The 25806-nt window shown below is 38.9% G+C and overlaps 1 long non-coding RNA gene across 1 annotated transcript in view; it reads right to left on the bottom strand.

Annotated features, from left to right (window-relative positions):
• The window catches only part of LOC149126944 (uncharacterized), a 58336-nt gene that overhangs the window by 6050 nt on the left and 26480 nt on the right, over positions 1-25806 (bottom strand). Inside the window, exon 2 of the long non-coding RNA XR_016232073.1 lies at positions 2482-2547. This is a non-coding gene — a long non-coding RNA (uncharacterized LOC149126944). The remainder of the gene's footprint in view (positions 1-2481; positions 2548-25806) is intronic.

The following is a 25806-nucleotide window of genomic DNA, read 5'->3' as shown; positions in this document are numbered from 1 at the left end:
ATTCCAAGTTGAAGGTGCTAGCAGAGTAGGGTCTGGTGAGGACCCCACTTCCTTGTTCGTCCATGGCATTTCTTGCTGAGCCGTCACATGGTAACGGGGACAGACAAGCTCTTTGAGCCCAGTTTAATGGGGCCCAATTAATGGGGGTTCTGCTTTCATAATCACCCCCAGAGGCCCCACCTCTTAGCATGACACTGGGGATTAGAACTTCAGCTAGGAAATTGGGGGAAGCACAAATATTCAGGCCAGAGCTTGGCTGCAACCTACATAATTTTAGCTCAGTTAATGTTCATGATCATCAACCATTAAGACTGAAAAACAGTCTCACAAAAATGTTTACTGAAAATTTTGATTTCCTATCTCCCTTGACCCTTCTGAATATAACTGAAAAAAATATAAGGTGAGAATTACATATGTAATATATTTTCCTTGAACATTAGTGAACAACAGAGAAATTAGAGGAGAGCCTGGCAGTGAAATTGGGAAGGAAAATGCTAATCTCAACAATTTATGGAGAAAGAAAGGAGTAAATTTTTGAAATCAGATTTCAGGGTATAATAAATGTTCTTTTGTTTAAATAGAATTGCTTCTAAAAATAAACCTAATGATTCCAAACAGAGATACAATTTCCAGGGATGGCATTGTGGTGTAGTGGGTTAAGCTGCAACCTGCAAGCCCAGAGCCCCATTCTTGTCCTGGCTCCTCCACTTCCTACCCAGATCCCTGCTAATGCACTTGAGAAAGCAGCAGATGGCCCACGCGCTTATGCCCCTGCTCCCACAGGGAATACTCCAAAGAACTTCTTGGCTCTGGCCTGGCCCAGCCCTGGCTGTTGTGGGCATTTGGGGAGGAAACAAATGGATGGAAGATCTCTCTCTGACTCATCTTCTCTCTCTGTAACCCTGCCTTTCAAATAAATGAGAAGACCTTAAAATTTTTTAGGGCCAGACATTTAGCTATTAAAATCTAGGTTGGGTGCCCTCTATCCCATATCCAAATGCCTGAGCTGAAGTTCCATGTGCAGCAGGTGGTGGCCCACGTGGCTGGGTCCCTGATACCCACTTGGGAGACTTAGATGGCATTCCAGGCTGCTGGCCTCAGTCTGGCCCAACCCTGGCTCTTATGGGCAACTGAGGAGTAAACTACTAGACAGAAGATCTTTGTGTGTGTCTTTCTCTGTCTCTGCCTTTTAAATAAGAATAAATAATCTTTAGAAATAAATGTTGTTTCCACAATATTTGTATACCTCTCTTTGCCTATTTTACACATATAAGCTTCTTGAATTAAAGTTCACATTCTTAAGTGGAAAACGAGTCCAATTTAATAACATATTTTCTTTTTTTAAGTCAATTCATTCTCAAATTCTAGAATGTCTCGGGTACAGTTCATGATCTTGAACAGCTAGAAACGCACAAGACTCATATTCTAAGGGATCTGTGTGCTCTGAATGGGGTTTGTCAACAGCTGGTAGACAGCCAGCTCTGAGACCTTCCAGTCTAGAATGACTTCCCCTTCTCACTACCATTCAAGTACATCTCAGGATCTCTTTGTCACCTCACTACAGTTTTGTGCCTGAAGAACGCAGTCACGATACATTGCTTTGGAAATGAGGATCCACTTGACATCCACAGAAATCTGAAGCTTACTTCTCTTTCCCTCCCTACTGGACTACTTGAGGATACTACCAGTGGTTATTATGTCATACGTCCACTCAAATACTGTTTTATATAAATACAGTTGGGCTGCAAGATGGACTCCATGATCTGCTGCACCCATCCCATTGATGAAGTCTGTTGTTTGAATCAGAGAAACGCCGAACACAGGGACAGCTTTTGTCTTCAATTTCTAACCCATATAAACCTTTCAAGAGGTTCTGCTACAGATAAAAATGTTATACTTTTCTGGTTTCATAGCTTGGAATTAGTAAATAATGTTTTCACTTGATTAAAATGTAAAGCCAATTAATAGAAGATAGTTACTATGAAATTAGTCAGATTTCATAATTTGAAAGAAATCTGTATGTGTGATAGCATGATTAATTATTTATGAAGAATTTTCTTTGTGACTAAAGAGATACCTGTAAATGGGTTTCTAAAAATGAGATTCAGTAATTATCACTTAAACAACTCATTACCTATTTCAGAATTCTACCAGTCAAGTTCTTTATCATTCCTAAATTGGAATTAGAAAGGGGTGAAGAGAAACTGAAATCATTATCCATTTCATAATAGTGGCAGCCTACCTTCCATCAGTTTTCCAAAGGTATGAGAGAGTAATGATGGAGGTTGTTTTTGCTTTTGAAAAAAAAAAAAAAAAAAAAAGGCTTCATTTAAATTACCTAAGTTGGTACCATTTTTTAGAATTCTATTTTTGTCTTTTCCCGCCCTGCTACCACCTCATTGTTTTACAAGTAATGATAAATGTGATAATGAGTAATGACATCTATTCATGGAAAATGTGAAAAGTCTGAAGGTACCTTACTTTTCATTAGGAAAATGTGTCCCTAGCGGAGTCAGGCACCTCAGCTTCATCAGCCCAGCTCCAATTCTGTAAAAGAAATGAATTTTCTTTAAATTTCATACGGTCTCCTTCCCTTCCCCAACTCCACTTCAGTCCTTATAACTACACAAGCTTTTTCATGGTAGTTTTAAGAATAAGGAAATGTTTCAACTCTTATTTTTATCCATTCAAATGCAAATGAGGCAGGGTGTTCTGATTGTTTAATCCCTTAGGAGCTTTAGGATATGCAACACTGAGTCCATGTTTTCAAAGTGAATTCTCACACATCCTCATCTCCCTTCTAATATTCGGTACACAATGAATGATTAGTGTTAAGTCAGGCAAACAAGATGTATACAGAGATTAAAAATGTCCTTGCCTCTTGGGTCTCCCTGTGAGGTTTGCTCTAGGATGCACAGAGGTCATCTTAAAACACTCGAGGTCACACATGTTATTTTTATAGCTCTTCCAAATCAGGATTTTAAAGCTATTTTTCTCTAAACTGTCCTGGTACTTTGTTATTTGAACTCCAACTGAAAAAGTAGTACTTGTATAACTAAAGTCAGAAAAATCTACCATAAAATCTATCAATTTTAGAAATATGCAAATTGGGTTTTTTAACGAGGTTTAAAAGAGTTGTTAAACATTTAAATATCCTATGTTTATTCTAATCAATATAATATATGTATATAATGCCAAAATAATGTCATCTATATACACATATATGTAAAACAAAATATATTGCTACTGCCAAATAAAATTTAAATTGATACAAAAACAATGAATTAAGTTTATTATAGCAGAGAGGAAAGTAAGGATTTCTAATTATTTAATTAATTAATGTATTTGCTTTATGTGAAGTGTGGAGAGTCAGGGAGGGATCCTCCACCTACTGTTTCACTTCAGAAATGTCCACAACAACCAGGGATGGATGAAACTGAAGCCTGGAGCTGGGGCCCAAGTACTTCATCCATGACCTGCTGCCTCCAAGGGTAAACATTAGCGAGAAAGTGGAATCAGAGGTGGACTTGAACCCAGACACTCCCATGAGATACAGACATCCCAAGCAGTGGCTTAACTGCTGTGCCAGACACCAACCCCAAGAATATATTTTTAAAGGTCTATTTTCAACTGTTACTTTGAGAGAGCAACGTGCCTGCTTAAGATGGCTCGCTTTTATCCAAATTTCCCCTTCTTTCTTTTAGATCTATCTATCTATCTATCTACCTACCTACCTACCTACCTATCTATCTGAAATACAGACTTACAGAGAGAGAGAGAGAGAATCTTCCATCCACTGGTTCACTCCCCCAGTGGACCCAAGCCAGGAGCCTGGAACTCCACCTGGATCTCCTACGTGGGAGCCAGGGGCCCAACTCCTCAGGCCATCTTCTGCTGCTTGCCAGGCACATTCGCAGGGAGCTGGATTGGAAGGGGATCAGCTGGGACTCAAATGGGTTATGAATCTGAGATGCCAAGGTTGTAGGTGGTGGCTTAACCACCTGTTAACAAAATGTCCCCCCACCCACAATTGTCCCTTTCTGTACACAAAACACCATGATACCAATCTTCATAAGCTGTCCTTTCTTGACACTCTCCCACTTTCCACCTAGACCACAGTACATTCATCCAGACTTGATCTTTCTAGTTTCATTTCAGGATTCATCAAATTTTATCTATGTTGCATCTCATATCTTCAAGTCCCCATTCAATACAATAAATGAATCTATCTCTCATATTAGTATCTGCATAAACACACTTATTACTCCATGTGATATTTGAGGTGATGTTTAAAAATCACACACTCACCATCATGCTGAGTATGTCAGGCAGGCTAATGTAGATATTGGTATATAGGATCTCTATAAGTCTTCGTTTTGCCTCTGAAGTCCCTGGTTTAATTTGCTTTTTACTTTTCTACTACAAATTCTAGATTCTTAGAAACCATGTTCTCAAACTAATATCACACAGCCAAACCAACAGGCATATTGTCAGTTAGGACTTCTTTGTGAGGACCATTTTAAACATAGGTTCTTGGATCTGTTTTCACTTTAATTATTAACTGTAAAAAAGCTAAATTACTTTTAACCATAATATTCATTTTTGTCCCTGACAAGTGCCATTTGGGCACCACCACCATCCACAAACGCCTGCTTTCCCATATCTGGCCCAGGTTGCAGGCAAGCGATTTCAGCCACTGCCATGTGACCATCTCACAACCACTTTACCTCCGAGGCAGTAAAGGTTAACTTCCACAAATGTTTGCCTGCATCTTCCAGAGCCCCTTACAGAGTTCACTGTGTGACATCCTCCATGATTCTCTACCTGTCGGAAATATCACACTTCAAGCAAGGCTTCTGGTTCCTTCAGTCTATCAGATACAGAACCTTGCATCGTCTAGCTTCCCTGCATCTTGGCGGGAGAAGATGATACAGTGCTTTCTTCCATTTCTTTGAGTTAGAAGATTTATTTGACCTTTTAACAAAGGCAACTGAATGTGTCTTGCTTGCCATCTATCCAAAAACAAGGAGGAAATTTGCAAGACTGTCGAAAAATAAAATTGCTAGGATATGAAGATTTTTATTAAACAAACCAACTGCTTAAATACCAAAACTTTAATTGTTCCTAGAGTTTGAAAAGCATTGCTTTCAAAATATGCTATTTACTTTGAGCCAATTCATATTGCATTTTAGAAGCAACTGACCTTGAATGTAAACTAGAATGAAATAGAAATATATTCTTCAAATGAACCCAAATTAGTCATAAAATTATATAATCTTTACCTTTTATTAATTTTTCAATTTTTATTTAAAAAATTTAGCAAGTAAAAATTACGCATATTTTGGGTCTGCACTGTGACATAGTACTTTAGGCCTCAGTCTGCAGCACCTGCAAACCCCTGTGGGCACTGGTCTGATTCCCAGCTGTTCCACTTCCAATCCAGCTCCCTGCTGATGACCCGGGAGAGTGGTGGAGGATGGCCCAGGTACTTGGACCCCTGTACACAGGTGGGAAGTGTGGGGAGCAAACCGGACTAGACTGAGTTACTGGAATTAAGACTTATTCTATGCATCTGCTCTCCCACAGTATGGCGCTGGGAGAGAAGTAAACAGCTTCCGCACAGCTGCCTCCAGTTCAACCAATAAACTGTAGGACTTGCTACTGATTGGAGGAGAGCAGCGTACTCGGCGTGTGGGCAGCCGAGTTGGGATTGGCGGAGGAGGACTATAAAGGAGGAGAGAGACGGCATGCACGGAGGAACATCTAAGGGGAACATCTAGCTGAAGGAACACCTGTGCAGCCCCCGAGAAGAGCCGGCCGGCGGTGTGCCGCTCCCCTGCGGAAGTGGGGAATGTGGCCAGGGGGAACTGCCCTTCCACGGAGGTGGAAGGGATAGTAGCCAACCCGGGAAGAACCAGCAGCAAACCCGGGGAGGGCCGAGCAGACGAAAAGAACAGCGCAGGGTCCTGTGTCGTTCCTCCACGAAGAGGGGGAGCGACAGGAAGACCCTGAGGAGGCTCCTGGCTCCTGGTTCCTGGCTTCAGATCTGCCCAGTTCTGGTCTTTGTGGCCTTTTGGGGAGTGAACCAGTGGATGGAGGACCTCTCTCTCTGTCTCTTCCTCTGTGTCTGCAACTCTGTGTCTCAAATAAATAAATAAATCTTAAAAATTATGCCTATTTATGGAGTACTATATGATGCTTCATTACAGGTATACATTGTGCAACGTCTAATCACAGTAAATGTATTTAACCTAGTATTTAACATCTGTATAGAGAAAACATCCCAAATCCTATCCTTTTGATTTCTGTAAGTAGAGAAATATACAATACATTAACTTTATCATAGTCACCTTATTTTGAAATAAGAATGCCAAAAGTTCTTACTCCTATCCAGCTATAACCTAGCATCCATCAGTCAGCCTACTTCCCTCTCAACTTACCTCCCCAGACCATGGTAACCACTGTTATATTTTTAACTTCAGTGAGATCACCAGTATTTTAGACTATACCCTTGAGTGAGATCATGTGATATTTTTCTTTTTGTGCTTGCCTTATTTCCCTTAACATAATTGCCCCCAGTTCCATGTATGATGTTGCAAATGACAAATATTCATGCTCTTTTATGACTCAGTAATATTCCATTGAGTATATGTAGCATATTTTCTTTAGTCATCAGTAGATGAACGCTCAGGTTGCTGCCATTTCTAAGCTATTGTGACTGGTACTACAATAAACAAGGGCATGTAGATGTCTCTTTGAAAGATGGATTTCATTTCTCTTGGCTAAATACCCAGGAGTGGGACTGTGGGATCATTGGGTAGTTCATCCACAATGGATATACTCATTTACTTTCTCAGTGACAGTATTCAATCTTTATACAACTTACCAATTCAACTTTTTAGAACTAAAATTTAATTCTATGTCTATGTATTTTTCTACAAAAAGTATCCTACATGTTTTCAGTTCTTCATATACAAACAAAAGCTTGTATTATATATCCTAGAATGCGAGTGAGATCCCAGTGGAAAGAACAAGGCCATCAAAGAAGGAGGTACCTTTCTCTGAAGGGAGGAGAGAACTGCCACTTTGACTATGACCCTGTCGGAATAAGATCGAAGTTGGCGAACTCAAAAGGCTTTCATAGCCTTGGCAACTCATGACAAGAGCCTAGGGAGATTACTGACGCCATAAACAAGAGTGTCAAATTGTTAAGTCAACAACAGCAGTCACTGTGTACTTACTTCTCATGTGGGATCTGTCCTTAATGTGTTGTCCAATGTGAATTTATGCTATAACTAGTACTGAAACAGTATTTTACACTTTGTGTTTCTGTGTGGGTGCAAACTGATGAAATCTTTACTTAATATATACTAAATCAATCTTCTGTATAGAAAGAGAATTGAAAATGAATCTTGATATGAATGGAATGGGAGAGGGAGCGGGAGATGGGAGTGGTGCAAGTGGGAGGGAAGTTTTGGGGGGGGGGGGAAGCCATTGTAATCCATAAACTGTACTTTGGAAATTTATATTTACTAAATAAAAGTTTAAAAAAACAAATTGCGATAATGAAAATGAAAAAAAAAGTCTTTTCCTATTTGTAGATCCATAGGTGGAAGGATAAAGTAGAAATTCAAGTTTCCTAAAAATTATTCCTTATATTTTACATATTGGGAATGTGATCCAACAGCCCATCAAAAGAGATTTGTAGAGGACTCATAATAGAGAGAGACACTAAAAGCCAAGCACTTAAGGTAAATTTAATTTACCAAAATTTCAATGTGGAAAAACTTCAGAACCCTTTCCGACATTTACCAGTGCCATTGGAATGATGCATTTACTGGCACTGCACACTCATAGTCTGAAGAAATTCAGTAATATTACATGAGACTGCTGATGCATTAAAATTTCCCCTTTACTGGGACTTTAAGGTTAATATGCACTGGGTCTGTTGCCTAAACTGGTAGCCCTATCACTCTTCTGTTCATGTTTAGTTAGCATGCTATCATTTTGAACTAGTAGCTAAGTTGGTTTTGTAGTTGTTCTCAATTTGCTTTGATGTATACCTTTGATATTTCTTGAAAAAGATCTGAGCATATCGAGGGCTGGGATGGTAGCTTTTATTTCTTTGGCACTGTGCAATTGCATTAGAACCATACAATGCTCCTGGTTCAAACATCATGATGATTTTTCAGGACTGAATCAGAAAATCAAGCCATTAACTGACTCATGACCCTGTGACAATTCATTTCACCTTTTAAGACTGTTAGTGCTTCCAATACAAAGTGGAGTGATTATATTCTTTCTAACCTACTTTCCAGGTATGTATTCAATGATGCTTAATTAAGGAATTAAGTAAAGAGAGGGCACTGTATGAATCTGTGTAAAGAAGTGATACTTAAATTCAGGGCAAAGAATGCTGAAGTCCTTGATAAAATTATTGACATGGCAGGAAACCAGAGGGGAGCTTTGAGGGAAAAGGAATCAGAATCCATAGATATCTGCCCCTTAAAGACAGAATGATGTGGACCTAGTTTGGTGAGCTTGGTACTTTTCTTTGCCAAATACATACTCCAGCTATGTGCAAACTGTGGCTAAAAAGCTTGAAGATCCAAGGTTAAAGATAAACCAAACGGGCTGGAGCTGTGGTGTAGTGCACTAAGCCTCCACATGTGGTGCCATCATCCCATATGGGTGCCAGTTCATGTCCTGGCTGCTCCTTTTCTGATCCAGCTCTCTGCTATGGCCTGGGAAAGCAGTAGAAGATGGCCCAAGTGCTTGGGCCATTGTACCCATGTGGGAGACCTGGAAGAAGCTCCTGGCTCCTGGCTTCAGATAGGCTCAGTTCTGGCCTTTGTGGCCATTTGGGGAGTGAACCAGCTGATAGAAGACCTTTCTGTGTCTTCATCTCTCTTTCTCTAATTCTAATCTCAAATAAATAAATAAAATCTTTGGAGAAAAAAAAGGTAAACCAAACAGAACAACTGAAAATTACTGGAATCAAGGAAATCACCAAGAAGATGATTTGAATCTCTATTTCCTTCCGGCTGCCAGATTTTGACAGGCATATGGGAACACAAAGGGGATATGGGCCAAAATGAGAGCAGCAGCAGGAAAACTTAAGAACCAAATAGAGAGATAAGTAGCTGTATACCATGCAGAATGGGTGGTAGGTAACGTTTCCTGTTCAATTTTAGGCAACCAAACACCATAGCAAAACAAAAATCTGCAGAAGAAAATGATGAATCTAAAGTTGCTACAGTGTATCTATAATACACAGATTGAACCCAATATAATCAACAATAAAAGAAAAATAGGAAAGCATTAATGTATATGCTTAGGGCAACAAAAGTATTCTGTAGTGTGTTTCCCATAATTCATGTGAAAAATTCAACACTAGCTCTAAGTAATTGGAATAAATGTCCAAGACATTGTAATCACTAGAACAACTTTAAAAAGTACAAAACAATATGCTCATGATTAGGAACTAAGTGAAGAATTAAAATGCTATTTAAAAATTGCTTAATAGAAAAAGGAAAATAGAAAAAGAGGAAGGCAAAGCAAGCAAACACACAAAAAGTAAATTAGATAAATAAAAAAATAAAGTCAAATGACAAATTGAAATAGAAAACTGTATTTAATCACATTAAATATAAATGGATTAAACCAATCAAAAGGCAAAAATTGGGAGCTGGCATTTTGGTGTAGAAGGTAGACGTCGCCTGTGATATCAGCATCCCACAGGGGTGCCAGTTTGTGTATTGGCTAGTCCACTTCCAATCCAGTTCCCTGCTAATGGCCTGTGTAAAGCAGCAGAAGATGGCCTGGTTTGGACCCCTGAATCCACATGGGAGACCCAGATGAAGCTCCTGCCTCCTGACTTACGTCTGGCCCAACCTCAGCGGCCATCTGGGGAATGGGACCAACAGATGGAAGATCTCTCTGTCTACCTGTGTGTGTGTGCTGCGTGTGTGTGTGTGTCCCTCTCTCTCTCTAACTCTTCGAAATAAATAAATCTGTTTGTTAAAGGCAGAAATTGAAAATGATGTGTTGTATGAGAGATGCATCTTAAATGAAAAGCAGAAAAGTATGTGCTCAAATATTTTACTTCCTTTTTTATACGATTGCATTTTTATTGTGCTGTCTGAAGTGTTTACATATTCTAAACACAAATATTTTGTGAGATATTTATTTTGAACTTTTTCTTTTTTCATTTTTCTTCACACTGTCTTTTGAAAATCCAAATATTTATTTTGTTGGATTTGTCGACCTTTGCTTTATAGTTTGAATACATACCTCACTAAAGGTACATGAATGCCAATAAGTATAAATATTGGAGAGATGCGAATTAAAGCCATAGTCTAGTGCTATTACCTATCCCCTTAAATAGTTATGGTTCATGGAACTGACAATACCAGGTAATAGGGAGGATTTGGAGTAACTCCATGGCTTATACATTGCTGATAGGAATGCAACATTGTGCCATGGTTTGGAAAGCAGCTGAACTATGATAAAGCTAATCTACAACCTAACATATGACACAGCATGCCTACTCCTATACATTTAGCCAAGAAAAATAAGCAGTTATTTCCTTACAAATGCTTATAAACAAATCACACTTATAGCAACTTTATTCATAACAGCCAAATATGGAACTTACCCAAAGACCCACTAACTGGATAGTGGCTAAAATTATGTTATATCCAAAGGAAAGACATTCAGCAATACAAAGAAGCTATTTCTAAATACAGCACCAATGAGTCTCAAAATCACTGTGCTAAGTGAATGCTAAGTGGCCAAATCTGCATACTGTATAATTTCACTTATATGGAGTTATAGAAAGAAAGAAATATAATGATATGCAAACTAATACGTGACATTAGGGATGGAATGAGTTAGGAATGGAGCACAAGGAAATTTTGTTAGGAATATTGAATGTTCTACTTGATGATTATTGCAGGAACTATACTATGTGTATTTTCCAAAACTTAAATTGTACACTTAAAATTGAATAATTTTATTGAGGACAAATTATACCCCAGATAAAGAAAAAAAAATCAATGTTTAGGATTCATTAGCTTGATAGAAGATGACAGAAAAGATAGCCTGAATAGGGATCCAACCATGAAAGTTTTAAGATGTATGCTATCACTCCCCACACTTGGGAAAAATTCTAAGACATAAAAATAAAAATAAAAATAGAACACAGGTGGTTGAGGACCAAAAGAAAAAGACACACAAACATCTAGAAGAGTCCAGGCAAAAGCTTGCAAAGTTCTCCTGCCTAGGTGCCAGTTCGAGAAGACTTCATGGAACGTGTTCCTAGTTCTAGCAGCAAATGCCATGATGTATGTTTTGTGATTTTGCCCAAGGAGACCCACTTAACTGGAGTGTGGGGTTTGTATTAGAGGCGGACCACATTGGTACTTTCCTCCTACACAATCAACCATATTACTCAAGTGCCAGTCATCCAGAAGGATGTAGGAATTCACCACAAATCACAGTTTATACCATCTAGGCAAGCTGCTACAGCAGGGCTCAGTGGCCAAAGGCACACAAAACAGCCTTATTATTTGATGTCATAGGTAAAATCCCAAGGTCAAGTATTCAGGTGCCGGTCAAGGACCACCCTCACAAATAAACCCTCCAAAGAGCAACATCAGACCAGCTGTATTAACTCTTTCCTATTCTGATAATATTTCAGCCTTGGCTGAGGCACTTCCTTTCTTTAAGTGCAGTTAAATCTGGTTGAGAACCACAACCCCCTCCCCAGACTTATAAAATAGCCTCACTCCTCCTTCTCAGAGCAACCAGGCCCCAGCTCCACCTACTCAGACGCAGGCCACACCTCCACACGTTCCTTCTTCAAAGCTTCTAAATGCCAGCCTCTTTGTTATTCACCTAGACCTACCAATAGTCACTTCTGCCTGCAATCGCTCCTTCCATAACTTAGGTTTTCAGTATTTTTTTTTCCTTTTGAGTTATATTATTAAATTTACATTCAGTTTAAGAATCTTTATATTAAACTTATATCTGTCAAAATTAGGACAGGGGCTTTTACTGCACCCAGAGTGATTTGAGAGCAGGAGTCATCTCGCCTTGGCAGAAGTGGTTAACAAGCAAGAAGCAACAGTATTTGTTTATTTGTTATTCATTGCCATCCTGTCTTGGTACCAGATTTGTGGTATGAGGCAACTGCAGCCGTGACAGAAGCCATAGCAGGAGCTGCAAGGCATTGATCCGGCCCCTAATGACACCCGTGGATGGGTGATGCTGAAACTTCACTCCCAGCTCAAGCCCATACAATGATTTGTGCCTATTAAATTTTCCTCTGTGTGTACTATCTAACGTGATTTCTATTTCATGCAGGAAATTCTGATAGATACAAAAGTTATTACTCAAAAGACTACAGCAATCAATACAGTTAAGAGTGAAACCTTAAAAACTTTCTCTGTAAAATCAGAGAACGTGGCAGTGTGCATGAATATTGCACGCACTGAGACTAGCACATGGGCATTGATCACCTTGGAGAGATGAGCATAACATTATGCCAACAGAACTGATCAAACCCTCTCTTCTAATAAAAAAAGGAAATTTACCATGTCCGACTTTTGTGTCACCTTGGACACTCCGCTCACCCTGGAGCACTGAACAGAGCTCCCTGGCCACACCTAGCACACATCTCTGCGTGTTCACTGAAACAGCAGACACTCCACTAAGCCACAGAGACATAGTCCAAAGATAAAAGCCATTAGAGGAAACAACAACAAAAAAGTATCTCCACAAATGCCTAAAAATAAATACAGAACTTCAAGAAACAAGAATAAGGAAGACAACATGACTACCCAAAAGCAACACAACAGCACTTAAATACTAGAATGTAAAGATGAAGAGATTGATGAAATGCTAGAAATGGAATTCAAAAAATTAATTGTAGGGTTACTCAGAAATAATCAGAAGGAAATGCATGAATTAAAGAAATTCACAGGGGCTGACACTGTGGTGTAATGGGTAAAGCTGCCGCCTGCAGTGTTGGCATCCTGTATGGGTGCTAGATCATATTCCAGCTGCTCCCCTTCCAATCCAATTCTCTGCTATGGCCTGGAAAGCAGTAGAAGATGGCCCAAGTCCTTGGGCCCCAGCACTCACATGGGAAAACCAAGAAGTTCCTGGTTCCTGGCTATGGATCAGCCCAGCTCTGGCCATTGCAGCCATTTGGGGAGTGAACCAGCAGATGGAAGACTTTCTCTCTCTCTCTCTCTCTCTCTCTCTCTCCCCTTCTCCCCCTCTCCCTCTCTCCCCCCTCCCTCTCTCCCTCTCTCCCTCTCTGCCTCTCAAATAAATAAATAAATCTTTAAAAAGAAAAGTCCACTCATGCAATAGTTGCTTCTTTGCTGTGATAATCCACTCATACTTGCTTCCATCCCATGACCCAAACACCTCTCAATTATGCCCAACATCCCTGCAGTGGGAATCAAACATCCTGTACATGAATTGTGGGGATGCATTCACACTCCAGCAATTACTCGTTCTCCAAGTTATGTCAAGGACGAAAAATACTCAAATTAAGTCCTCTATTAGACAGCAACATCTGAGTATTTTCTAAGTTTTTAAAGGGATCACCAAAACAATCTCCATGTTTTTGTGTGTAGGTATGTTTTTAACTATGTTCTAATGTGTTTTATTTCTTTCTTTTGTATGTTTATATGACTGGACATTTGCTATTTTTAAATCTGCCATTACATGCAACCTAATTGAATGAATTTAAGTTAAATTACATGAAAAGGGGCACAAAGGAAAAACTAAGAACAGTACAAGAGAAGATATAGGAGCAGATATGACACTTATTAAATGAACTTGTTCACTCAACACCTCAGTGTATCAAGACAGGTTTCATTGTGAAATACGTTTTATTTATTTACATCTTTTTCATGGGATGAAAGAGAGATTATGGGTAAGCATTTCAGATGGACATGGTACCAGGTCACATCTCTTTATGCCTATTAAAATAATAGATCATTTATGCCTTAGAGTTGATTTGGGATTGTACCTATAATTCTGTCCACTTTAAGGCTTAATTTGGGATCAAAGTGAGAATGATCATTGCAGTCATTATAATCTTCGATTAAACATAAGTGAACCCTTAAAAGAAACCTCCAAGTGTTCACTCAGTCTGTCCTCAGGTGTTGCATTACAGAGATTACTCAGTTACTAACAAATTCAAGATTGTCTTGCAGTTTTTCTGCTTCAGAGAATGAGGTTTATCTGTTGTGACACAAGATTAAGTCTGAGCATATATGATTACAGTTGTCCACAAGGCAAATACTGAGCTTCAAAATTCAAAGTGCATACAAAGTGGAAAGGGCTCTTTTAAAAAGTAAAATGAAAACAAATAAATAAAAAGGTATTATATCTCATTTGTAGGTTGTGTTCCTTCCTCTGAAAGAAGAGACTGGAGACTTAGATCACACTGTCCTATCAAAGCATTTTCCCTTTTGCACTTCAGCAAGGCTCTGATTTAAGTGTGTGCTCATCACGATAGCACGCCTTTCATGCGGTGAGCTATTGAAATATAAACGCAACACTAATTCTTTGCAACTACTGGACTGTAAATCAAACATAGCAGTTAGTAAATGACCCTTATTCTTCATTTCTGTTCCTTACTAAAGATTACTAGCTATTTAAACAGAATGTTTTAAGGAAAATGTTTTAACCTATCATTTCCCTGTGGCAATTTACATTCTTTGAAGCTCTCTGTAATGAAAAAAAAAAAAAAAAAACTAGTTGGGAAGTGACAAATTTTAGTCAATTTTTATGGAGTTTATTTTTTATACCTCTCATAAGACCCTAAGTAATGGATATTTTTCTCCAGTTTTTGTTTGTTTTACTTGAAAGAGAGACAGATAATAGAGAAGGCTTTCACATCCACATGTTCACTCCCCAAATATCTGCAAGGGGTCAAGCTGGGCCAGACTGAAACCATGAGCAAGGAACCCAAACCAGCTTTCTCATGCCAGTAGCAGAGACCCAACTACTTGAGCCATCTCCACCGTATCTCAGGATGTGTTTTAGCTGAAAGCTGGAACTGGAAGTAGAGCTGGAACTTAAACCCAAGAATTCTGACATGGGATGTGAGTGTACCAAGCAGCATCTTAACTACTACAGCAAACACCTGCTGCTCTCCAGTTGTTTTAAGGATAATTTGATACAAAAATTCATTTAAAAAGGAGATGATCTCATAAGTGATAAATTGTAAAGATAATTCCTCTTGAGAAAAAATAAATTTAGCAATATCATTAAAAAATAATTCAGCTTAACCATAACAGTAACTGTACTCATTTACTGAATATTTGCTATGTACTGGCCACTCATCAGAATTTATCACCTCTGGCCAGCTCAGAGCTGAGAGCCAGTTGGGTTTGGCAATAAATTGTTGTTTGCCAAGATCAGCTGCAGATGAGTAGAATTGGGAGCCAGATTTCAATGGATGGAGGAAGCATGGGAAGGGAGGAAGCGGAAATGGCTATTGTGGAAACCAAAGCACCTATGAAGGGGGGAGAGATGGCCAGCTGAATCTGGTGGGGAATGTGAGCTTTTGGAAGGCAGGTTTTCTACAGCAGGAGGGAATAGAGTATATAAACATAAAACCAGGATTTGTATTATGAAGGTACAAAAGAGAGAATAATGTGATGAGAAAAGCAATTGAGAGATCAGAAAGAGGAAGAGGGTGTCAAGAGATCTCCCTTGTGTTCGAGATTCCATGAAGCTCTACTTGAGATCCTCTCTTGGGTATCCCATGTGCAACTCAAATTCTTCATTTCTACATCTACCCCAAGCCTGCCTCCTGTCACTCCTAACAAATTGCCATTACCTGGCTACATTCTCAAACCAAAAATCTAGACCTGAGGCTGAATCATGCCTCTTCTTTATCTCCTCATCCTATGACCAAGTTATATCCATTTTATTGTTTAGAAATAGGTACAGGGACTGGGGTTGTGGCGTAGTGGGTTAATTCCAGGTCCAGATTAGTTGCTTTGTTAACATTTAATACTATTAGAGAAATATTAACTATTCTAGGTATCCCAGTAAGGAGGATTTAATACAAGGAGCTAACTATGCAATTGAAGAAAGGTTTGAAAAGTTGAGGCAACTGAGGGAATAACAACAGCAGAAAACCAAGCACCATCTTTAGAGTTTAAAGAACAACTAAAAGAAGTGAAATTACTAGAACCATTGGTATACAGGTAAATTTTTAACATCCAGCTCTCTGGAGGGGAAAAATACCTATTTGTCCATTTCTCTGGTGTAAGTGCATCATTGTGGCCAATTTCAAGTGACCAAATTATCACCAAATGCGGATTGGGAAGAGATATAAAGATTCAACGCTTCTGACAGCCCACATCAGAGACCAGAAGTGAAGTCTGCCGAACAGGATTGGGAGTCATGGAAGAGACACAGCTATGTCCACAGATGCTACCTGAGGACAAGAGGACAAATATATTGACGTCTCCAATTCTCCCACCTTCCAGTCTCCCTTTACTGCCTCTCTTCAGCCAAACCCTTTCAAAACCCTGCTAAGCCTGGAAAATGTAGCCTGAAAATTCAGGTCTCCTGAGACACAGAGCAGAGGTGGAAAAATACAAGGAACAGATTCAGGAACAAATGAGTAAAGACAGGCATCCATACCTAAAAGCTCCCGGAGCATTTCTGTTTGCATCACAACTCACCCATAATTCCTGGGAGGGCTGGGACCACTACAGAGCCCAGAGTCTGGCATTAATTCCACATCGATAAATATTTTACAGAATCAATGAATGATTTATTAGCAAACATGTCAGCATTTAATAATCAAAAAAATCTATGCTTCTTTGTGTGTATATGACTTCCTATCAACCTCCGGCATTTATTGATATAGTAGAGCTACCACTTGGTAAAATAGAATTTAAAAAGTATTATGCTGCTTGACTTTTTTTTTTTATAATAATCCCCATTTGTGTCTTAGCCCTTTGTATTAAATTCTTACAGATTATTGGAAAATGTAACATTTTTGTGGATCTGGTGACTCTTAATTTAAAAACCTTCAAAATGTTTTCAAATGGACATTTTAGGAATGATCATTAATTGGGTTATCCCACAAGTTTCCCTCTCCATATGGGCATAGGTGGTTCCTCTGGCAACTACAAAGAAAAATATTCATCTCCATTATTAGTTCCTGCAGATAAGCAAACTGTTTGAATTTTGATCTATCTTCTCTGACCTCTATTTTCAACCTATTCAACAGAGTCAAATGTATTCCATTTAAGGAATTCTATGAAGTAGAATTTTCCTACAGATCTTATCCTCATGATGTCTCTGCTTTATAATACTTCCTTGGTACAAATACATATTCAGATTGATTTGTAAATCTTGTCCAAGGTAAAGCCATCAGTTAAAGTGGAAAGAGCAGGGACCGGCACTGTGGCACAGCAGGTTAAGCCTCTACCTGCCACACAGGCATTCCATATGGGCACCAGTTTGAATTCCAGCTGCTCCACTTCTGATCAAGGTCCCTGCTAATGTGTCTGCTGCCACCCAAGTGGGAAACCCAGAAAAATCTCCTGGATCCTGGCTTTATTGCAGCCATTAAAACCTATCACAATCATTTCAAGTCCATTCTGCAAATTGTATAAAAATAAAAGTTAGAATTAACAATTTAATTTTGCGGAATAGTAGAATTTTCTGTTATGGTTAATGTGGTTGAGCCCCTATAATTTGTAGAGATGTGATAGCAAAGAAAACTAGCAAAAGCCGGGAAAACATTCCTTGTCACCTTGACTATGTAAATGGGATTAATTTTGTCATTTGCCTTATGTGGAAACGAACTTCATTAGCTTTTCCTTTTTTGTTTTGGTGGAAGCATGTGCAGAAGGTATATCATCCAAATATATAAGCCATTAAAATGTTTGTGGTTTGAAAAAATTCAATAGAAAGCCTTAACAACAGACTTGGAGAGGCAAAAGAAAGAATATCTGAGTGAAAAGACAAATCTTAGGAAATTTTTGTCAGATAAAAAAGAAATTAGAAAAATTCAAAACGGTGTTGGAAATTTATGGGATAATATCAAATGACCCAATATATGGGTCTTAGGAGTTCCTGAAGCTGTGGAAAGAGATAATGTATTAGAAGGTCTATTCAGTGAAATAATAACAGAAAATTTCCCTAATCTGAGGAAAGAAATGGATGTTCAACTACATGAGGCACATAAAACTGCTAATAGACATGACCAGGAAAGATCTTCACCAAGACACATTGTAGTCAAACTTTCAACAGTAAAACATAAAAAAGATTCAAAACTGCATGAGAGAAATGCCAAATTACCATCAGAATATCTCCAAGTAGACTCAAAGCTGACTTCTTATCAGAAACCCTACAGTTTAGGAGAGAATGAAAAGACATATTCTAACTCTTAAGAGAAAAAAAAATGGCAACCCAGAATACTGTGCCCTGACAAGCTCTCATTTGTGAATGAAGGCGAAATAAAGACCTTCCACAACAAACAGAAATTAAAAAAGTTTTCACCACTTATCCAGCCTTGCAAATTATGCTTAAGGATGTGCTACACACAGAAACACAGTAAGATAGTCATCATTATGAAAGAATGTGAAGGCAGAAAAGCTCCCATTAAAAATACAAGGAAATAACAAGCAACGAATAGGAATATTTACAGAATAATGTCAGGGCCAAGTTGTTACTTATCAATAGTAACCTTGAATGTAAATGGCCTAAATTCTCCAATTAAAAGATACAGGCTAAGGGCTGGCACCATGGTACATTAGGTTAATCCTCTGCCTGTGGTGCTGGCACCCCATATGGGCATCGGTCTAGTCCCAGCTGCTCCTCTTCCAATCCAGCTCTCTGCTGTGGCCTGAGAAAGCAGTATAAGATGGCCCAAGTTCTTGGGCCCCTGCACCCACACGGGAGACTGGGAAGAAGCACCTGGCTCCTGGCTTTGGATTGGCTCAGCTCCGGCCGTTGCAGCCACCTGGGGAGTGAACCAGCAGATGGGAGACCTTTTTCTCTGTCTCTCCCTCTCACTGTCTGTAACTATCTCCCTCTCAAATAAATACATAAATAAAATCTAAAAAAAAAAAAAAGATACAGGCTGGCTGTATAGATTAAAAAACAAGACCCATCTATTTACTGCCTCCAAGAAAGTGCATGAACTTTCTCTAGGATATGCTAGGCCATAAAGCAAGTCTCTCAAATTTAAATAAAAATTGAAATCATACCATACATCTTCTCTAACCACCATGGAATGAAGCTGGAAATTGATAATAATTTCTCTAGAAAATAAGAAAACCCAGGAAGAATGATCAACATGCTCTTAAATGAACAGTGGATCATAGAAGAAATCAAAAGGGAAATAAAAAAATTTCTGGAAATGAATGATGACAGTACAACCTATTTTATATTTATGGGATACAGGAGAATCAGTGTTAAGAGGGAGGTTTAGAGCAATTGGTATCTACATCAAAAAGTTGGAAAGACATCAAACAAATGAACTATCAATCCATCTCAAATACCTAAGAAAAGCCCAAAATTAATAGGAGTAAAAAATAATTAAAATTATGGAATAATCAAAATTGAAAATAAAAAAATACAAAGATGAGTGAAAAAAAGCTTGTTTTTTGAAAAAATAAGCAAAATTGATACATCATTGGCCCAACTAATCAAAAAAAGGAGGCAGAAGATCCAATTCAATAAAATCAGAGATGCAAAAGGAAATTTAAAGACAGATACCACATAAATAAAAATAATCATCAGGAATTACTGCAAAGAGCTATATACCAACAAATTGGAAAATGTAGGAAAAATGGACACTTCCTGGACACATGAAATCTACCAACATTGAGTCATAAGACATAGAAAACCTAAATAGACAAATAACCAAGATGGAAATTGAATCATTAATAAACATCCTCTCAATAAAAAAATATCCCAGGACCAGATGGCTTCACTTATTATTTCTACCAGACTTTTAAAGAACTAATTCCAATTCTTCTCAAGTGATTCAAAACAGTTGAAAGGGAGGGAATCCTCCCAAACTACTTCTGGGAGGCCAGCATCATCTTAATTCCTAAATCAGAAAAAGAGATACAACAGAGAAAGAAAACTATAGCCAATATCTCTGAACATAGATGCAAAATTCCTTAACAAAACCCTAGCTAATCAAATCCAGCAATACATGATAAACATCATTCACCCAGACCAAGTGAGATTCACCCCTAGTATGCAGGGATGATTCAACATTCACGATTCAATAAAAGCAGTACATCATATTAACAAACTAAATAAAAACCATATAATTATCTCCATAGATGCAGAGAAAGTATTTGAATAAATACAATAGCCTTTCATGAAGAAAACCTTAAGTAATTTGGGTAAAGAAGGACCATTCCTCAACACAGTCAAGGTAATTTATGACAAACTCACAGCCAGCATCCTATTGAATGGGGAAAAGATGTAAGAATTTCTACTAAAATCCATAACCACACCAGGATGTCCTTTAGTTGTGGAAGACTTAGAGCCATTAGGCAAGAAAGGGAATCAAAGGGATACAAATGAGAAAGGAGGAAGAAGTCAAATTATCCTTATTTGCAGATACATGATTGTATATATTGGAGCACTGATAGATACCACTAAGAGACTAGTGGAACTCATAAAAGAGTTTGGTAAAGTGGCAGAATATAAAATTCATACACAAAAATCAATAGCCTTTGTATACAAAGACTATATCATGGCTGAGAAAGAATATCTAAGATTAATCCCACTCATAATATCTATAGAAAACATTAAATGCCTTGGAAAACATTTTACCAGGGAGATGAAAGATCTCTACAATTAAAATTACAAAACATTAAAGAAAGAAATAGAAAAGAAACACACAAATTAAAGAATCTTCCATATCTGTGTATTGAAAGAATTAATAGGATAAAAATGTCCACACTATGCAAAGCAACTTATGGATTCACTACAATCCCAATCAAAATACTAATGACTTTCTTCTCAGATCTAGAAAAAAAGATGCTAAAATTCATATAAAAATACAAAGAGACCCCAAGATTGCTAAAGCAATCTTATAGAACAAAAACAACTCTGGAGATATCACAATACAAGATTTCAAGACATACTACAGGGCAGTTAAAATTAAAACAGCCTGGTACTGGCACAAAAATGGAAATGTAGACCATGGGACAGAATAGAAACTCCAGAAACCAATCCATGTATCTATAACCAACAAATATTTGACAAATGAGCTAAAAACAACCCCTGGAGAAAGGACTGTCTCTTCAACAAATGTTGCTGGGAAAATTGGATCTCCACATGTAGAAGTATGAAACAGGACCCCTACCTTACATCTTATACAAAAATCAACACAAAATTGATCAAGAATCTAACTCTACAACTGGATACTATCAAATTTCTAGAGGAGAATATTAGGGAAACTCTGCAAGACATTGGCATAGGCAAAGACTTCTTGGAAAAGACCCCAGAAACAGAGGCAATCAAAGCAAAAATATATAAATGGGATTACATCAAGCTGATAATATTCTACACCTCAAAAGAAACTCTCAGGGCCGGCGCCGCGGCTCACTAGGCTAATCCTCCACCTAGCGGTGCCGGCACACCGGGTTCTAGTCCCGGTCGGGGCACCGGATTCTGTCCCGGTTGCCCCTCTTCCAGGCCAGCTCTCTGCTGTGGCCAGGGAGTGCAGTGGAGGATGGCCCAGGTGCTTGGGCCCTGCACCCCATGGGAGACCAGAAAAAGCACCTGGCTCCTGGCTCCTGCCATTGGATCAGCGCGGTGCACCAGCCGCAGCGCACCGGCCGCGGCGGCCATTGGAGGGTGAACCAACGGCAAAGGAAGACCTTTCTCTCTGTCTCTCTCTCTCACTGTCCACTCTGCCTGTCAAAAAAAAAAAAAAAATTAAAAGAAACTCTCAGCAAAGTGAAAAGGCAACTGACAGAATGGAAGAAAATACTTGATAACTATTCTACTGATAAAGGATTAATATTCAGAATCTATAAGGAGCTCAAGAAACTTAGCAACAACAAAATAATCAGTTAAGAAATGGGCAAAGGACTGGAATAGGCATTTTTCAAAAGAGGATATTCAAATGGCCAACACACACATGAAAAAATGCTCAGGATCACTAACCTTCAGGGAAATGCAAATCAAAACCACAATGAGGTTTTACCTCACTCAGAATGGCTCTCATACAAAAACTAACAAACAACAAATTCTGGCAATTAAGTGAGGGAAAAGATATCCTAATCCACTGTTGGCAGGAATGTCAACTAGTACAGCTATTGTGGAAATCAGTATAGAGATACCTTAGAAAGCTGAAAATAGGTATACCATATGACTTAGCAATCCCACTTGAGGAAATTTACCAAAGAAAAATAAATCAGAATATGAAAGAGTGATCTGTACTCCCATGTTCATTGCAGCTCAATTCACAACAGCTAAGATATGGAATCAACCCAGATGTTCATCAACTGATGATTGAATAAATAAATTATAGTATATATACACTATGGAACATTACTCAGCTATAAAAGAATGAAACACAGTCTGGCCGGTGCCGCGGCTCAATAGGCTAATCCTCCACCTAGCGGCACCGGCACACCGGGTTCTAGTCCCGGTCGGGGCGCCGGATTCTGTCCCGGTTGCCCCTCTTCCAGGCCAGTTCTCTGCTGTGGCCAGGGAAGGCAGTGAAGGATGGCCCAAGTCCTTGGGCCCTGCACTCCATGGGAGACCAGGAGAAGCGCCTGGCTCCTGCCTTCAGATCAGTGCAGTGCACCAGCCGCAGCGTGCCAGCAGTGGCGGCCATTGGAGGGTGAACCAACGGCAAAAGGAAGAACTTTCTCTCTGTTTCTCTCTCTCACTATCCACTCTGCCTGTCAAAAAAAAAAAAAAAAAAAAAAAAAGAAAGAAAGAAGAAAGAAAGAAAGAAACCCAGTCTTTTGCAACAAAATGGATGCAACTAGAAACCCTTATACTTAGTGAAATAACCCAGTTCCCAAAAGACAAATATCATATGTTTTCCACCATCTGTAGTAACTAATAGAGTACCCAAAATGCAACATATAGGAGTGAATTTGACATTTTGAGCTTTAATGGTTGTTTACAGCCCTGAACAGTATTTTTTTTTTCTTCTTACTATTTAGTGAACTCTTTACTTAGTGTAGGGTTAATCATATGAGTATAAAGGAAATAAAGTAGATCATTATAAAAATTTGGAGAGGAACTAGGAGAAGGAGGAGGAAGGATGGGAGGATGAACAGGAGGGAAGGTAGGGTAGGAAGTATCACTATGTCCCTAAACCTGTATACATGAAATCTGTAAATCTTAAATACAATTTTAAAATAAATTAATAAATCTTTAAAAAAAAACATTAAATGGTAAAACAGTGTGAACCATTATGTATAATATTTTTATTTGTTCAGTATATTTGATTTCATTATTCATATTGAATTGTTTCATTACATTTAAGATGTTCCTCATTTTAAAACTAGCAAAAAAGGGGGCTAGTGCTGTGGCACAGTGTGTTAAAACTCTGGCCTGCTGCACACACATCCCATATGGGAGCCAGTTCGAGTCCTGGCTGCTCCACTTCTGATCCAGCTCCCTGCTGGTGCACCTGAGAAGGCAGCAGAGGATGGCCCAAGTCTTTGAGCCATGCATCCATGTGGGAGACCCAGAATAAGCTCCTGGCACCTGGCTTCAGATCAGCTCAACTTTGGCCATTGTGACCATTTGAGCAGATGGAGGACCCTCTCTCTCTGTCTCTATCTCTCCTCTCTCTGTAACTCTGTCTTTCAAATAAATTAAAAAAAAACTTTTTTAAAAACTAGGAAAATAACAAGAAAATTAAACATAGTAACCATGCTATCCCATAGCTCTTGCTGAAATTGTATTTTTGCAGACATTGTTGATGTATAAAAATTCACTTAATTATAAGAAACCTATTTACATAATATATTATAATGTAACTATAACCAGATAATTAAAGTTCAAACTGTTAAAGAGAAATAAAAGCAATTGAATAGATAGCTGTGTTTTTACCTATTTTTGTGCATGTTACATACTTTGCAAATTTTTCTAAATTGGCACGATATGGCTCATACATACTAAGTTCAGTAAAAGAAATTCTTCCTTACCTGTGTATATTATCTAACTATTATTATAATAAGTTGTTTTGTTGGATGATTATTGCTGAAAATAATTTGATCATGTGGGAGGAGTCAACAAAGCTAGATCCTCCACTCCCATGCAGCCACCTCCCCTAATCCCACCCACTGTCTGCTCTAAAGCACAGCTCCTGCCTCCTATTTGGCTCTCTTCTCACTTGGGCACACTTAACAATACTGCTTTCCATACAGGAGTCAGATTGATCTTTTCAAAACAGGTCCAGTAGTATCTATTCTCCTTTGTATGACTCCTTCTATGCTTTTGCAATGTTCTTAGAATAAAGACAAAGACCCTTTGCATGCTTTTCCAGACCCCACAAGGTCTGCCCCTCACCTGTCTCTCTAGCCTGACTTCTCACTAGGTTCTCATTGATGTTGCTGCCTCATGCTCATTCTCTTCTACTTGCACACTCCCTCTCTCCACTAACAGATGTTGTTCTAATTTCTAATTAGTCCCTTTGATTTCAAAAACATATTTATTTAATTTTCTTTTTATTTGAAAGGTAGCAAGACAGAGAGACAACAGAGACAGAGATCTTCCATCTGCTTGTTTACTTCACAAGTGCCCAGGGCTGGGCCAGGCCGAAGCTAAGAGCGAGTAACCCACTCTGGGTCTCCCAACAAGAGAGAGACCAAAATACTTAAGCCCTTATCTGCTGCCTGCCAGGGTGTGCATTAGCAGAGCGCTGGATTGGAAGCAGTGGAGCTGGGACTTGAATCAGGCACTCTGATATGGAACCACTGGTCCATACACCCACCCCTACCTCTCCTCTTTGACAGGTTAATTCTTACTTGCCCTTTAGTGCATCACACAATTGTCTGCATCTTCTGAGGTTTGGTCACTGATCTCCCTTGGCAACACGATCACAGCCTCACATGGGATGTTGTGATACCTCTCCTCTCGGGACCTGTCAGAGCTGCAGTCTTATAGGTATTGGGTGCTTAGAAATGAATATTTGCTCTCTTGTTAATGCATCCTGCTTGCTAGTCATAATGTTTCCAGAGGGAGGGAGGTGGGGAGGGAGGAAAGAAGGAAGAAAGGGAAGAGCAAGAAGAGAAGGGAAAAGTTGAAGAATACAGGCAGAGAGGAAAGGAGAAACATGTGACAAAGAAACAAAAGGGCTTAGACAATTAGACAACATGTAAGCAGCCAGATGTTTGAATGTTAAGAGATAATTGGCAAACTGGATGTTTTTAATACTTCTACTGCAAATCTTCCATGAGGTATTTAGAGAAGATTAATTCACCCAATATTTATTTCGTATAATTCCTCATACAAATCCTTTCTCCAGTAATTGCTATTTAAAGTATTCATGACAAAGTTGTGGTCCAGGGGTGGGTGTTTGTTGCATAGTGGGCTAAGTTGCCATTTGGGGCACATACTTCTCTTATTAGAGTGCCTAGAATCAAGTCCCACCTCTGCTTCCAAATGTTGAGTTCCTGCCACTCATGTGGGACATCAGGATGGAGTTCCTAGCTCCTGGCTTCAGCCTGGCCCAGCCTGGCTGTTTTAGGCATGTGGGGAATAAACCAGTGAAAAATCAATCTCTCTTTCTCTCTATCTCTGCCTTTCAAA

Source organism: Oryctolagus cuniculus, chromosome 4, assembly GCF_051225735.1.
Source record: "Oryctolagus cuniculus isolate XC-2025 breed Fujian yellow rabbit chromosome 4, ASM5122573v1, whole genome shotgun sequence".
Taxonomy (NCBI): domain Eukaryota; kingdom Metazoa; phylum Chordata; class Mammalia; order Lagomorpha; family Leporidae; genus Oryctolagus; species Oryctolagus cuniculus.
Note: the sequence above shows the minus strand (reverse complement) of the source record. Positions and strands in the feature narration are given on the sequence as shown.